The sequence below is a fragment of the Mobula hypostoma genome, chromosome 2 (genome assembly GCF_963921235.1).
Source record: "Mobula hypostoma chromosome 2, sMobHyp1.1, whole genome shotgun sequence".
NCBI lineage: Eukaryota > Metazoa > Chordata > Chondrichthyes > Myliobatiformes > Myliobatidae > Mobula > Mobula hypostoma.
This window is the reverse complement of record NC_086098.1, coordinates 81716702-81732415: the sequence shown is the minus strand read 5'-3', so window position 1 is coordinate 81732415 and position 15714 is coordinate 81716702. Positions and strand designations below refer to the sequence as shown.

Here is a 15714-nt window from a genome sequence, read left to right as displayed (position 1 = left end):
TCCCGGCAGACTACCCTGCACTGATCATTTCTGCAGGCAATTAGTTACTGCCATCAGGCAGGATGGGCCAGTGGAACAATCAGTGCATCATTAGAGGAGGAAAGTGAAATATCTATATTAGCAGACATCTGTGTTTCAACATAAACAATAAAAAACAACAGAGGCAGCCGTTAATCTTACCTGCTAGAGGATATTAACATTACTGGAATTGTATTGACGCAAGCACCTCACACCCCAGTGAACACAGGAAATTCGGTCTTTAATTGAGGTAGCACATTAATCCCAACTGCACTGAACTGCCTTTCAGCTTTCAAAAAGGACCTTGATCATTCATTTAAGGCCCAGAACAAAATATTTTCCACGTGGGTTTAACAGTTTTTCTGTGAAACCGCCCTTTCATTCTCTCTTTTAGCTGGATTCAGGCTAAAGGCATTTTTTTTTCCTTACTCTGGCTATAAAGAAATTGCTCTCAAGTTTAGGGTCCATCAGCTCAGTCTTGGGAGGCTGTATATTTGTTCAATCAGTGCACAGATTCTCTCCTCACAAAGATTTGAATATAAAAATCAATTGAAACATTCAAGACATGTTTTGGCTTGAAAGTTTCAATTGTTTTTGTTTACTATTTTTCCAAACACAAGATTCTGCAGATGCTGGAAATCTGGGGAGAGAGAGAGAGAGAGAGCACGAGAGACAGACACGGACACACACACACAGTCTCTCGCTCTCACTCTCACACACACCTAGAGGAACTCAGGAGGTCAGGCAGCATCAATGGAGAGGAATAAATGAATAAATAGTCAGTGTTTAGGGCAGAGGCTTTTCATCAGGACTTAAGATTTTTCTGTTGCTACAGGGATCAAAAGATAAAATAGTGTGTAAAATCTGCTGAAGTGCTGATTAATTATAACCTAATTAATTGGCAGAACAGCCAAAATGGCCAGAAGGGGGCTGCTTCTCAATATCATTTGACAATCAAGCTTCTTCCCCTTTGCTATCAGGTTTTTACATGGACCATGAACATTACCCCACTTTCTGCTTGCCATTACACTACTTATTTATTTATATTTCTTACTGTAACACAGCAATTTTTTATGTATTGTACTGTACTGCTACAAAACAATAAAATTCAAGACATATGTCAGTGATTTAAAAAAACACAGATTCTGACTGGGGGCAGATGGATGCTAGCGAGCTTTGGAAGAGAAAGCAGTATGGGAATGAAGAATCATTGCTCGTGTGGAAGTTTGCGGGTGGCAAAAGTGATTTAGACTCTAATCAAAAACACAATTTCAAACTTTGTGGATGACGCCAGTCTGGGCAGAGTGTGGAAAAGATCAATACCATGCAGGACGGCAATGTGTCACAGGGAGATACTAATAAATATGAACAGTGCACAAATAATTGGCAAATGGAGATTAGCATAGATAATGTAAGGTAGTAAATTTCTGTAGCAAGAGGGGGGAGGTCACCCTTTATCTCTTTCCTAGGGATGTACATTTTAGGTGGGGGGGTATAAGTTCAAAGGAGATGTACAGGACTCGTTGGGCTGGAAGGGCCCGCTATTGTGCTGTATCTCTCCATGAAATAAATAAAAGTGAAGATGTAATGCTGAGGCTTTAGAAGGCATTGATCACAATACCTTTACAGGATTGTGAGCAGTTTTGGGGCCCCATATACAAGGAAGGATATGTTGATGTTAGAGAGGGTTCAAAGGTATATGAAAATGATTCTGGGAATGGAAGGGTTAGTATATGAGGAGCATTTGATGACTCTGGATCTGTACTCACTGGAATTTGGAAGAATGAGGGTGGATCTCATTGAAACCTACCGAATATTGAAAGGCCAGGATAGAGTGGACATGCAGAGAATGCTACCAATAGTGGGAGAGTGTAGGACCTGAGGGCACAGCCTCAGAATAGAAGGATGTCCCTTTAGAACAGAGATCAGGTAGAATTTCTTTGGCCAGGGGGTGGTGAATTCTGTAGAACTCATTGCCATAGAAGTCAAGTCATTGGGTATATTTAAATTGTAGGTTGGTAGATTCTTGAAAAGGCGTCAAAGATTACAGGGAGAAGGCAGATGAATGAGGTTGAGAGGCAAAAAATCTCAGCCGTGACGGAATGGCAGAGCAGACCTGATGGACTGAATGGCTTAAATCACCTTCTATATCTTGTGGTCCTCAAGTGTAAAGAAGAATGAGTAATTCAGAATGTTATTACAAGTTCAATAATTTCCATGTTGACAAATAATGCTGATTCAGTTGATATCCAAAGCATTGTGAACTCTAGCCATCAGGTTATTGCACTCTCTATGTGGAGAAACTTCAGTAGAGGTTAGAGTATGCAGATTCAACCGGGGATCTATGTCGCAGGGTCATTAATCATTGCAATTGCCACAGCTGTCAGCCCTTATATTGTAATTACACGAACAGTTCTCTTAGTCATTAAGAGGACCCTCTTAATTCAAGTGTTACAAAGCATATTGTCATACACTGAATCATTATGTAAAATCTCTCCAACTGACAGGCAATTGTGGGGAAAAGTGGAGAGCAATCTAGAAAACGGCTATCCTGATAAATGCAGATCTGGCTTCCAATACACATTTGCAGGTGCAGCAACTACAGCTCACTGAGTAAACTTAGGCTACGTCCACACTAGACCGGATAATTTTGAAAATGCCGGTTTTGCGTAAAAACGATAGGCGTCCACACCAGGCATTTTTGAAAATATCTCCGTCCACATTAAATCGGATATTTGGGCGAATCTCCTCCTACTGGGCATGCGCAGGACACACAGAAAACAAGCGAAGAGGAAACGGTATACTTGGTGTGTGTTTGTCCAGTTACAGACTAGAAAAACTTAAAAGGAAATTGCCAAACGAAAGACTTGGTGCATGTTTGTCCAGAAACATTTCCTACAGCCATAAGTCTCTTCATTGATGAAAGGGACGACAGCTACAACTAAATGCAATAAGGCTTGTTACTGGGCAAAAGTGAAATTTGCTGTTACCTCATTTGTTTGCCATGTCTTTCTGTATTATTTTGCTGTATTTAACGTGCAATAAAACGAGTTACTGTGCAAAAGTGACAATTGCATCCATTGAATGTTTGCACAAGCAATACACTAATAAAGCACCTTGTTAAATGTATAAAACATGTCTGCATCAGTGTTATCTTGTATTTCCATACAACATTACATTAGGATGTTACACATCTATTGTCAGATATTGTTGTTGTGGTGTTGGAGGTTGCGTTCAAGAAAACAATGAAATGCCGCACTGCCACCACCATTTGTTCCGGCACGTCATGACAGCGTTTTTAAAATTAGCCGGTTACCCCGTACACACTACAATGGCCAACCGGCGTTTTCAGGTTTAAACCCTCTGGAGAGTGTTTTAGAAAAGCTCAGTTTTCGGGGGAAGAAAACGCCATTTCAGTGTGAACAGAGGGTCAAAACTGAGAGAAAAAGCTTCAGTTACGGATTTATTTGGTCTAGTGTGGACGTAGCCTTAGATGCAATATTGTACATGTAGGAATAACCTGGTACAAGATTGCAGCTTAAAAGATTAGCTTTGTCACATATTCAATGAAACAGGCAATGAAATGCGTTGCTTTTTGTCAGTGATTCTAAGGATTGTGCTGGGAACGGCCCACAAGTGTTGCCATGCTTCCGGTGCCAACATGACATGCCCTAACCCATACATCTTTGGAATGTGGGAGGAAACCGAAGCACCCGGAGGAAACCCACAATTGTGGGAGAATGTACAAACTCCTTATAGACAGCAGTAGGAATTGAGCACTGATTTCCGACACTGAAATGTTGCATTAGCCACGACATTACCATGCCACATCTTTGCTTAGATTTACATCTTAGCTTCAACCCTTTGACATTTGACTACAAACTACCCTGGTAGTGGTTGTTACTTTACACTTGGTATGAGCCTGCATCATGCCAAAAATATAGTCAAAAGTATATAACTACCTTTTTAAACCAGAGAATTTCAGTGCTGTATAATTAGAAGAAACGAGCCCACAATGAAGAAAGTGGAAGGCTGTGTGTGAAGGAAGCATTAGAATGACATTAGAGTACACTTACATAGGTTGGTACATTATGGGCTGCAGGGACCGGCACTGTTCTACGTTCTACAAGATAAAAGCTTAAAGATGAGCTTTATTTGTCACACGTATATCAAAATGTATATACACAGTGAAATGTGTTGTTTGCATCAATGACCAACACAGCCCTAGGTTGTGCTGAGGGCAGCTACAAGTGATGCCATGGTTCAGGCACCAACATAATATGCTCACAACTCACTAACCCACATGTCTTTGGAATATGAGAGGTAGGTTGTTTTTACAGAGAATGGTGAGTGGTGGTAGAGGCAGATCATTACGGGTATTTAAGAAACTCTTAGGATGTTAGAAAAATGGAGGGCAATGTAGGAGGGAAGGGTTAGATTGATCTTGGAGTACGTTTATATTGGTTGGCACAACATTGTAGGATGAAGGGCATGTACTGTGCTGTAATGTTCTACAGTACATTAAAATAGAACTGAAACTTGCTTTCAGCTGTGACTGGTTAGTTTCGGATTTGATCCAAAAAATTCAGCCGTTTGCGATGCTTACATGTTGCAGTCAAAGCAGTGAACACTGATGAACCGCTCAGTTGTGAACATTCACACCAAAATGTAATCATTTCAGGATTAAATACCCCTGGAATACTTTACTTCACAAGTGGCAGGACCAGAGCAGGAGATTCAGTACAGGGTCTTGTACTGATAGAAAGTAAAGCCTACTGATGACCTGAATATCCCAAAGTTGCAAGTTAACTAGAGAGGGTTCTCATAGACACTGTCATGTAATATTCACAGAACAACAAATCATGTAATCCAGTTGGTTTATAATCTGTACTGGCTAATTACACCTTCCTTCTCCATTCTTTTCAGACAAACTTCCATTACTTCTCTGTTCCACTAAACCAGGGTTTCCCAAACTAGGGTCCACAGACCCCTTGGTTAATAAGGCTTCACAACTTTAAAAAGGTAGAGAACCCCTGCACTAAACATATTACCCTGTTGTAATGTTACTTTTACTGGTTTGTAATTCCCCATAATTTTCCCCCCTTTTATAATAAAGTGGGTTATATTTGCCACACACCAATCTGGTTCCAAGGTTGTCAAGCCGAGGGCTCCCACTATCTAAAAGTGCTGCTCACGGCATGCGCCCCAAATAGCCTCTGACAACCAAGTCCAACTCCTGGCCTTCTCGTGTGGTTTAGCCTCTAAGCCCAGCGGAACTGTTTCTACTGACAGGAGAAGGGGGCGAAGGTGGGTCCTGGCACCTTCAAACCAGTGCTTCGGGTAGATGGAGCTCGTCAGCCTGGGAAGGCAGTCCATCTAAGAGAAGGAAAACTCTGATTTTAAACCTCTGCTGCCTTGCAGCCATGCCCACTTATGAGAAAGGCTTCGGGAGTAAACCCTGAGGACAAATCGGGAGCTGGAGTCTCTAAGGCAGTCCGACGTTGCTATCAATCTCGCTCTGGCAACTCCTGCGACGTCACTGGTGCCAAGCTGTATCGGCCCTTGCCCTTCCCTTGGACAACATCGATGGCATAGAGAGGGGAGACTTGCTGCTTGGACAACTGCTGGTCTTCCATACAACCTTGCCCAGGCCTGCGCCCTGGAGAGACTGAAGCAAGACTTTCCAGGCGCAGATCCATGGTCTCGTGAGACTAACGGATGCCATCCAATCTGTAGAAACTACTTTAGAGTCTAAAGAATTTTGGAAGATATCTATTCTCTCGACTGTTTCCTTTAGTATTCTGCAATATAAACTCAGTGACCACTTTATTCGGTACACCTATACACCTGCTCATTAATGCAAATATCTTACCAGCCAATCATGCGGCAACAACTCATTGTATAAAAGCATGGTCAAGAAGTCTGTTGTTAGACCAAACATCAGAATGGGGGAAGAAATGTGATCTAAGTGACTTTGACCATGAAATGATTGTTGGTGCCAGATGGGCAGTTTCAGTATCTCAAAAACTACTGATCTCTTGGGATTTTCACGCACAACAGTTGCCAGAATTTACAGAAAATGGTGCGAAAAACAAAAAAACCTCTGGTGTGTGGCAGTTCTGAGAGCGAAAATGCCTTGTTAATGAGAGGTCAGAGGAGAATGGCCGGGCTGGTTCAAGCTGACAGGAAGGTGACAGTAATGTGTTACAACAGTGATGTGCAGAAATGCTTCTTTGAACACACAACACATCAAACTTTGAAGTGGATGGGCTACAGCAGCAGTAGAAAATGAACATACACTGAGTGGCCACTTTATTAGGTACTGGAAATCCCTAGTAAAGTGGCTGCTAAATGCAGATTATCAGTGCCTGGAGATGGACTGGCTTATTATTGTCACATTTACTGAGGAAAGTGAAAAGCTTGTCTTACATGTTGCTCCGGGCTTGACAAGAAGCTCAGAGAACTTGGCCTTCACCCTGCCTTGTGTAGCTGGATCCTGGACTTTCTGTCAGATCACCAGCAGGTGGTAAGGGTGGGCTTCCTCATCTCTGACCCTGAACACAGGTGCCCCTCAGGGCTGTGTACTAAGCCCCTTCCTTTACTCTTTGTATACACATGACTGTGTCGTCACCCACAGCTCCAAGCTGCTAATTAAATTTGCTGTTTGACCGAATCTCAAATAATAATGAGGCAGCCTACAGAGAAGAAGTCATCACCCTGACACAATGGTGTTAAGAAAACAACCTCTCCCTCAATGCCGCAAAAACAAAGGAGCTGGTTGTGGATTGCAGGAGGAATGGAGACAGGCTAACCCCTATTAACATCAATGGATCTGGGATTGAGAGGGTGAACAGCTTTAAATTCCTTGGCATAAACATCACCGATGATCTCACGTGGTCTGTACATATCGGCTGGGTGATGAAAAAGGCACCACAGCACCTCTTTCACCTCAGACAGTTGAGGAAGTTTGGTATGGGGCCCCAAATTCTAAGAACTTTCTACAGGGCCACAATTGAGAGCATCCTGACTGGCTGCATCACTGCCTGATATGGGAACTGTACTTCCCTCAATCGTAGGACGCTGCAGACAGTGGTGCGGACAGCCCAGCGCATCTGTAGATGTGAACTTCACACTATTCAGGACATTTACAAAGACAGATGTGTAAAAAGGGCCCAAACTGCTCCAGCTGCTACCATCCAGGAAACAATACCACAGTATAAAAGCCAGGACCACCAGGCCACAGGACTGCTTAATTCATGCTGACACAACTGTATTTCTATGTTATATTGACTATCCTGTTGTACATAATACATAGTATAACAGAAACATAGAAAACCTACAGCACAATACAGGCCCTTCGGCCCACAAAGTTGTGCCAAACATGTCCCTACCTTAGAAATTACTAGGCTGGGCTGGCTGGTGGCGCAATGACATCAGCGTCGGACTCCAGAACAAAGGTTCCTAGGTTCGAACCCAGTCGGGGCCACTCCCGAGTACACTTTCCATCCGTGCCAGGTTGAGTATCGAGATTGCAACTCGACCTCATAAAATAAAGGGAAAAATACTGCGAAATGTCTGTGTGAGGAGTGACGTACCACACAGTCTCTCTCTCGCTCCACGCCTTGTAAAGGCATGAAAAAGACATCGTCCCGCCAACATTGCACACACACGCCAAAAAAAAATTACTAGGCTTACCCATAGCCCTCTATTTTTCTAAGCTCCATGTACCTATCCAAAAGTCTCTTAAAAGACCCTATCGTATCCACCTCTGCCACCATTGCCAGCAGCCCATTCCACGCGCTCACCACTCTCTGAGTAAAAAATATACCCCTGACATCTCCTCTGTCCCTACTCCCCAGCATCTTAAACCTGTGTCCTCTTGTGGCAACCATTTCAGCCCTGGGAAAAAGCCTCTGGCTATCCACACGATCAATGCCTCTCAACATCTTATACACCTAAGGCCGAGTTCACTCAACCTATTCTCATAAGGTATGCTCCCCAATCCAGGCAACATCCTTGTAAATCTCCTCTGCACCCTTTCTATGGCTTCCACATCCTTACTGTAGTGAGGCAACCAGATCTGAGCACAGTTCTCCAAGTGGGGTCTGACCGGGGTCCTTTATAGCTGCAACATTACCTCTTGGCTCCTAAATTCAATTCCATGATTGATTAAGACCAATACACCATACGCCTTCTTAACCACAGAGTCAACCTGCGCAGCAGCTTTGAGTGTCCTATGGACTCAGACCCCAAGACCGCTCTGATCTTCTACACTGCCAAGAGTCTTACCATTAATACTATATTCTGCCATCATATTTGACCTACCAAAATGACCCACCTCACACTTATCTAAGTTGGACTCCATCTGCCACTTGTCAGCCCAGTTTTGCAACCTATCAATGTCCCGCTGTAACCTCTGACAGCCCTCCACACTATCCACAACACCTCCAACCTTTGTGTCATCAGCAAACTTACTAACCCATCCCTCCACTTCTTCATCCAGGTCATTTATAAAAATCACGAAGAGTAAGGATCCCAGAACAGATCCCTGAGGCACTCCACTGGTGACCGACCTCCAAGCAGAATATGACCCGTCTACAACCACTCTTTGCCTTCTGTGGGCAAGGCAGTTCTGGATCCACAAACCAATGTCCCCTTGGATCCCATGCCTCCTTACTTTCTCAATAAGAGTTGCATGGGGTACCTTATCAAATGCCTTACTGAAATCCATATACACTACATGTACTGCTCTTCCTTCATCAATGTGTTTAGTCACATCCTCAAAAAATTCAATCAGGCTCGTAAGGCACGACCTGCCCTTGACAAAGCCATGCTGACTATTCCTAATCATATTATACCACTCCAAATGTTCATAAATCCTGCCTCTCAGGATCTTCTCCATCAACTTACCAACCACTGAGGTAAGATTCACTGGTCTATAATTTCCTGGGCTATCTCTACTCCCTTTCTTGAATAAAGGAACAACATCCGCAACCCTCCAATCCTCCGGAACCTCTCCCGTCCCCATTGATGATGCAAAGACCATCGCCAGAGGCTCAGCAAACTCCTCCCTCACCTCCCACAGTAGCCTGGGGTACATCTCATCCGGTCCCGGCGACTTATCCAACTTAAAGCTTTCCAAAAGCTCCAGCATATTCTCTTTCTTAATATCTACATACTCAAGCTTTTCAGTCTGTTGCAAGTCATCACTACAATCACCAAGATCCTTTTCCACAGTGAAGACTGAAGTAAAGTATTCATTAAGTACCTCTGCTATTTCCTCCGGTTCCATACATACTTTCCCACTGTCACACTTGATAGGTCCTATTCTTTCGCGTCTTATACTCTTGCTCTTCACATACTTGTAGAATACCTTGGGGTTTTCTTTAATCCTGCCGGCCAAGGCCTTCTCATGGCCCCTTCTGGCTCTCCTAATTTCCTTCTTAAGCTCCTTCCTATTAGTCTTATAATCTTTGAGATCTCTAACATTACCTAGCTCTCTGAACCTTTTGTAAGCTTTTCTTTTCTTCTTGACTAGATTTACTACAGCCTTTGTACACCACGGTTCCTGTACCCTACCATAACTTCCCTGTCTCATTGGAACGTATCTGTGCGGAACTCCACACAAATATCCCCTGAACATTTGCCACATTTCTTCCGTACTTTTCCCTGAGAACATCTTTTTCCAATTTAAGCTTCCAATTTCCTGCCTGATAGCCTCATAATTCCCCTTACTCCAATTAAACACTTTTCTAACTTGTCTGTTCCTATCTCTCTCCAATGCTATTGTAAAGGAGACAGAATTATGATCACTATCTCCAAAATGCTCCCCCCACTGAGAGATCTGACACCTGACCAGGTTCATTTCCCAATACCAAATCAAGTACAGCTTCTCCTCTTGTAGGCATATCTACATATTGTGTCAAGAAACCTTCCTGAACACATCTAACAAACACCACCCCATCTAAACCCCTTGCTCTAGGAAGATGCCAATCAATATTCGGGAAATTAAAATCTCCCACCACGACAAATCTGTTATTATTACACCTTTCCAGGATCTGTTTCCCTATCTGCTCCTCGATATCCCTGTTACTATTGGACGGCCTATAAAAAACACCCAGTAAAGTTATTGACCCTTTCCTGTCCCTAACCTCCACCCACAGAGGCTCAGTGGACAATCCCTCCATGACTTCCTCCTGTTCTGCAGCCGTGACACTATCTCTGATCAACAGTGCCACACCCCCATCTCTTTTCCCTCCCTCCCTCTCCTTTCTGAAACATCTATAAAACCTCGCACTTGAGGTAGCCATTCCTGCCCCTGCACCATCCAAGTCTCCGTAATGGCCACAACATCATAGCTCCAAGTACTGATCCACACTCTAAGCTCATCCGCTTTGTTCACAACACTCCTTGCGTTAAAATAGACACATCTCAAACTTTCGGTCTGAGTGCGTCCCTTCTCTATCACCTGCCTATCCTCCCTCTTGCACTGTCTATATGCTTTTTCTATTTGTGAGCCAACCTCCTCTTCCCCAGTCTCTTCAGTTTGGTTCCCACCCCACAACAATTCTAGTTTAAATTCTCCCCAGTAGCCTTAGTAAACCTCCCTGCCAGGATATTGGTCCCCCTGGGATTCAAGAGCAACCCATCCTTTTTGTACAGGTCACACCTGCCCCAAAAGAGGTCCCAATGATCCAGAAATCTGAATCCCTGCCCCCGCTCCAATTCCTCAGCCACGCATTTATCCTCCACCTCATTCTATTTCTATTCTCATTGTCGCGTGGCACAGGCAGTAATCCCAAGACTACTACCTTTGCTGTCCTGCTTCTAAACTTCCTTCCTAACTCCCTGTAGTCTTTTTTTAGGACCTCTTCCCTTTTCCTACCTATGTCTTTGGTACTAATATGTACCACGACCACTGGCTGTTCTCCCTCCCACTGCAGGATATCTTGGACGCGATCTGAAACATCCCGGACCCTGGCACCTGGGAGGCAAACTACCATCCAAGTTTCCTTCCTGCATCCACAGGAAAGTTACACATTAAAGTTGCACAATAAATTGCACATTGCACATTGAGACAGAGCTGTAACGTAAAGATTTTTACTCCTCATACATACGAAGGATGTAAGTGATTAAGTCAATTCAATTCATACAGATCTATTAATTACACAGTCTATTGAGGTAGTAAACAGTAAAACAGTAACAATGCAGAACTCAGTGTAACAGCTACATTGCAGGTAAATGATAAGTTGTAATATTATTTTGAGGTAAATTGTGAGGGAAACAGTCCATCTTGTCCTAGTTTTATAACAGTGGGGTACAAGCTGTCTTTGAGCCTGGTGGTACATGCTTTCAGAATTTTCTCTCCTTATTCACCAGGCAGAAGACACAAGAGACTGGCCAGGGTGGGAGGGATCTTTGATTATGTGAGGCAGCAAGAAATTTAGACAGAGTTCTTGGAGGAGAGTCTTATTTCTGTGATGTGCTGACCTGTGACCATAACTCCATGCATTTCTCTTTACTAATATCGATTTCCTTTTATTCTCCCTCTCTAATACACCGCAAAGTTACATGTCCTCCTTTGTGAAAGCAGAATCCAAAGCATAGGATTAATTGTTTTGCTATTTCTCTGCTCCCAGGTTTGTATTTGTCCACCTCCTCGTTACTACCATTGAGGAGGAGGTACAGGAGTCCAAAAACCCACACTTAACGATTTAAGAAGAGCTTCTTTCCCTCCACCATCAGTTTCTGAATGGTCCATGGACCATGAACACTCTTTTGCACGATTCATTTATTATTTCAGAATCAAAATTAGTTTATTATCTCTGACATATGTCGAACTTCCGCCGAGAGATCTCAGCCCAAAACATCGACTGTACTTTTTTCCACAGATTTTGCCTGGCCTGCTGAGTTCCTACAGCACTTTGTGTATGTTGTTATGTTGAATTTGTTATTTTGCAGTAGCAGCAAATTGCTATACTTTATACTATAAATTATAATAAGAAATATATAAAACAATTAAATATGTAGTGCAAAAAAGAGAGCTTTCTTTTGATCACATCCTCTTACTTTGGAACATAAGCAGACATCCTTCCAACCCAGATTAATGAAACACCTAATAGCCTTATCATTTGCTCATTTATTTTTGTTATCTCTCTATTGGTGCAAATTAAAATGAATTTGCACGATGCCACACCCTTGGCAACACTTTACAACTCAGAGACTAATAAATTAGAATCAATCGGGTTTATTGTAAATGACGTAAGTTGTGAAATTTATTGTTTTGTGGCAGCAGGTATAACAAATGATCATATCTAACAATAAAGATAAATAGTGTAAAAGAGGACTAGTGAGGTAGTGTTCATGGGTTCATTGTCTGTTCAGATGACAGAGGGGAAGAAGCTATTACACTGTACTGCTGATCTGAACTTTTCAATATACTTCACATAAACATCTTATGTGCAAGTATTTTATCTATAAGATTATCACCAATTTTTAAAAACTAGATCTGATCACATTATTTTTCCCCCACAGATGGGAGCTTCAGCCTGCAAGTGTTTCTTTTATGTTAAACCCAGGATTTTGAAAATCATTCTTGCGAATCTTGAAACTACAATAGAACCACTTTTTTTATATTATGTTGTGAGTGCATTTCAATTAATGTTTCACAAAAGTAAAAATAGAACATCTGCCATTGACTTCTGTGCCTGTGGAAATGAACCATTGTTGGGATTTTCATGATCTCGTCAAAGCCTCATCTCCACTTTGCAATGTATCAACAACTCTATCTCTCTAGGATTTTCTACTCAAGTGCAATCACAAAGAAGGCATGACAGCAACCCTACTTTCTTAGAAGTTTGCATAGATTCAGCATCTCATCTAAAACTTTGACTAACTTCTATAGATGGACAGTGGAGAGTATCCTGACTGGTTGCATCATGGCCTGTATGGAAACACCAATGTCCAGGAATGGTAAACACAGGCCATTCCGTCATAGGCAAACCCTCCCCACTATTGAACACATTTACATGGAGCACCTCCACAAGAAAGCAGCATCCGTTATCAAGGACCCCACTCATCCAGGCCTGGCTCTCTTCTCTCTGCTACCATCGGAAAAGAGGTACAGAAACCTTAGATCTCACATCATCAGGTTCAGGAACAATTAATACCCTACAACCATCAGATTCCTGAATTAGTGTGGATAACTGAACTACTGTCTACACTGAACTGATTTCACAACCTAGAGACTTACTTTCAAGGACTCTACAACTCACGTTCTCAGTATTAATTTTTTTACTTGCACAATTTCTTTTGCACATTGATTCTATGTCAGTCCTTATTTATGAATAGATTATTTTCCTGTAAATACCTGCAAGAAAATGATCTCAAGGTAATATGGTGACATACATGTACCTTGCCCCTACTCTACTCCCTATACATTCATGATTGTGTAGCTGACTCCATTTACCAGTTTGCAGATGACGGTGAGTCGCATAGAGGATGGCGATACAGAGCTTACTGAACTGATGTCATGACAACAACCTTTCCCTCAATGTTAGCAGAAGTTATGGTCGTTGACTTCAAGAAGGGGGACGATACGTCTACGTCGATGGTGCTAAGGTCAAGGGAGTGAGTGTTTCTTAGGAGTGAACACCACCAATGACCTGTCCTGGTCCACCCACATTGATGTCACAGCGAAGAAAGCTCACCAGCATCACTACTTCCTCAGGAAGCTAAAGAAATCTGGCATGTCCCCTTTGACTCTTACTAAAATTTATCAATGCAGCATAGAAAGCATCCTATCCAGATGTATCATGGCTTAGTATGGCAACTGCTCTACCCTTTTCCTCAAGAACTAGCCTCTTCCCCTTTGGACTCTGTCTACACCTCTCAATGCCTCAATAAAGCAGCCAGCGTAATCAAAGTCGCCACTCAACCCAGATATTCTTTCTTCGCTGTTACGTACCCCGTAACTGGGTTGCCAAACCAGTAGAAATGGACACTAAGTTGGAGTCTGGATTACTGGAACTAAGAAAGTTTTATTAAAGAAATAAGTAACACAGTACTCTGATCGTAAGGATATAAAAGCAACAGGTTAGCAATGATAAAACACACAGGTACACAGAACTAGGGTAATAGGAATCAAACAAGCTCTATCGCAGTCTAGGGGTAAAATGATCAGTCTCAAGTGACGCAGAGTTCAGTTCAGCTTAGTACAGTTTGCAGTAATTGCCGTTGTGCTGTTGGAGAGAGAGAGAGAGAGATAATATGCAAATCTGATTCAGACAGACCTTTGTTCTTCGCAGTTAGCCTTCGGGCGAACCTTTTTAATGTCTTCTGTGGTCACTGACTGTGACCGCTCCGTTCCGGATACGACCGTTCTTCCGCGGTGAACCTGGCACCCAGGCAAGGGCGGACACACACAGCAGGTTCCCGCCGATTGTACCTTTTCACCCTGTGCGTCTATGGTCGGTCCCGCGACCAGACCTCCAAACTCGCACCAACTTGTGGGGGTACACCGCTCTTCCAGGGTCTCGTTATCTCGTGATCTCGTGGTGTGTGTCGTGCTTTAGCGAACCTGTTTTTTTTTATCCCCCTGCTGGGGTATCGCCTGTCCATCAAACTTCAAACAGTTCAGGTTCAAAGCAACCGGTCTGTCAATACTCGGAACTGTGTCTCTTTTCGTTAATCTCTCTCCTCTCTCATTAACATTTTGAACGCTTCTCCATTGTCTCCCTTATCTCTCTCATCAGTACCCTTTTCAAGAACTAGCCTCTTCCCCTTTGGACTCTGTCTACACGTCTCAATGCCTCAATAAAGCAGTCAGCATAATCAAAGTCGCCACTCAACCCAGATATTCTTTCTTCGCCCCCTTCCATCAGGCAGAAGATATAATAGCCTGAAAGCGTGTACCACCAGGTTCAAGGACAGTTTCTATCCCACTATTATAAGACTAATGAATGCTTCCCTGGTACGATTAGATGGATTCTTGACCTCACAATCTACTTCGTTATGCCTTACACCTTCCTGCCTACCCGCACAGCTTGTTCTTTGCACTGCAACATTTTATTCTGCACTGTTATTGTTTTGCCTTATGCTATCTCCATGCACTGTCGTAATGAGATGATCTGTGTGAAGAGGATGGGAGATGTTTTTCATTGTAGCTCAGTGATTAATGAACCAATTCACCAGTTTATTTAGCACCATAGCTCCTATCCCAAATTTATTCTTATGTAAAATGTGCTTTCTGTTAAGATTCTATTGACGGATTAAACCTGGTCTGTGCTATTGTAACCTCCAAGAGGAGCACAAACTTATCGTGGTTTGGAGGCTTGTGGGTCTCAATGACCCAGAGAGCTATGTTGGCTGGAGTCAGGGCATTGTACTTTGGCTCTTGGTATGGGTACTCATGCCAAACTGGTCAAAGTGTAGAGGCTAGACTAAGAGTGGTCCATTGGTCCTCCAGGTGCAAGGGATTCAGCTCAGGGCTAACAGCCCTGACTGGTAAAAACAAAATTGCTACAGAAACAGCAATGGAAAATCCTTCTACATCTGGGTGCCCACCTGAGACTTGCATGATTGACAGTAGTGAAAATCGAGCAGAAGCTACTGACATGAAGGAAGATCTGAACACAGCCAGAGATGGAGGATCTTCATTGCTGCCTTAAGTGTCCCTGGCATAATGGGCAGTAAGTG

The 15714-nt window shown here is 42.9% G+C and overlaps 1 protein-coding gene across 1 annotated transcript in view; it reads right to left on the bottom strand.

Annotated features, from left to right (window-relative positions):
• elp3 (elongator acetyltransferase complex subunit 3) overlaps positions 1-15714 on the bottom strand; it is a 124000-nt gene that overhangs the window by 3116 nt on the left and 105170 nt on the right. The window lies entirely within an intron of this gene.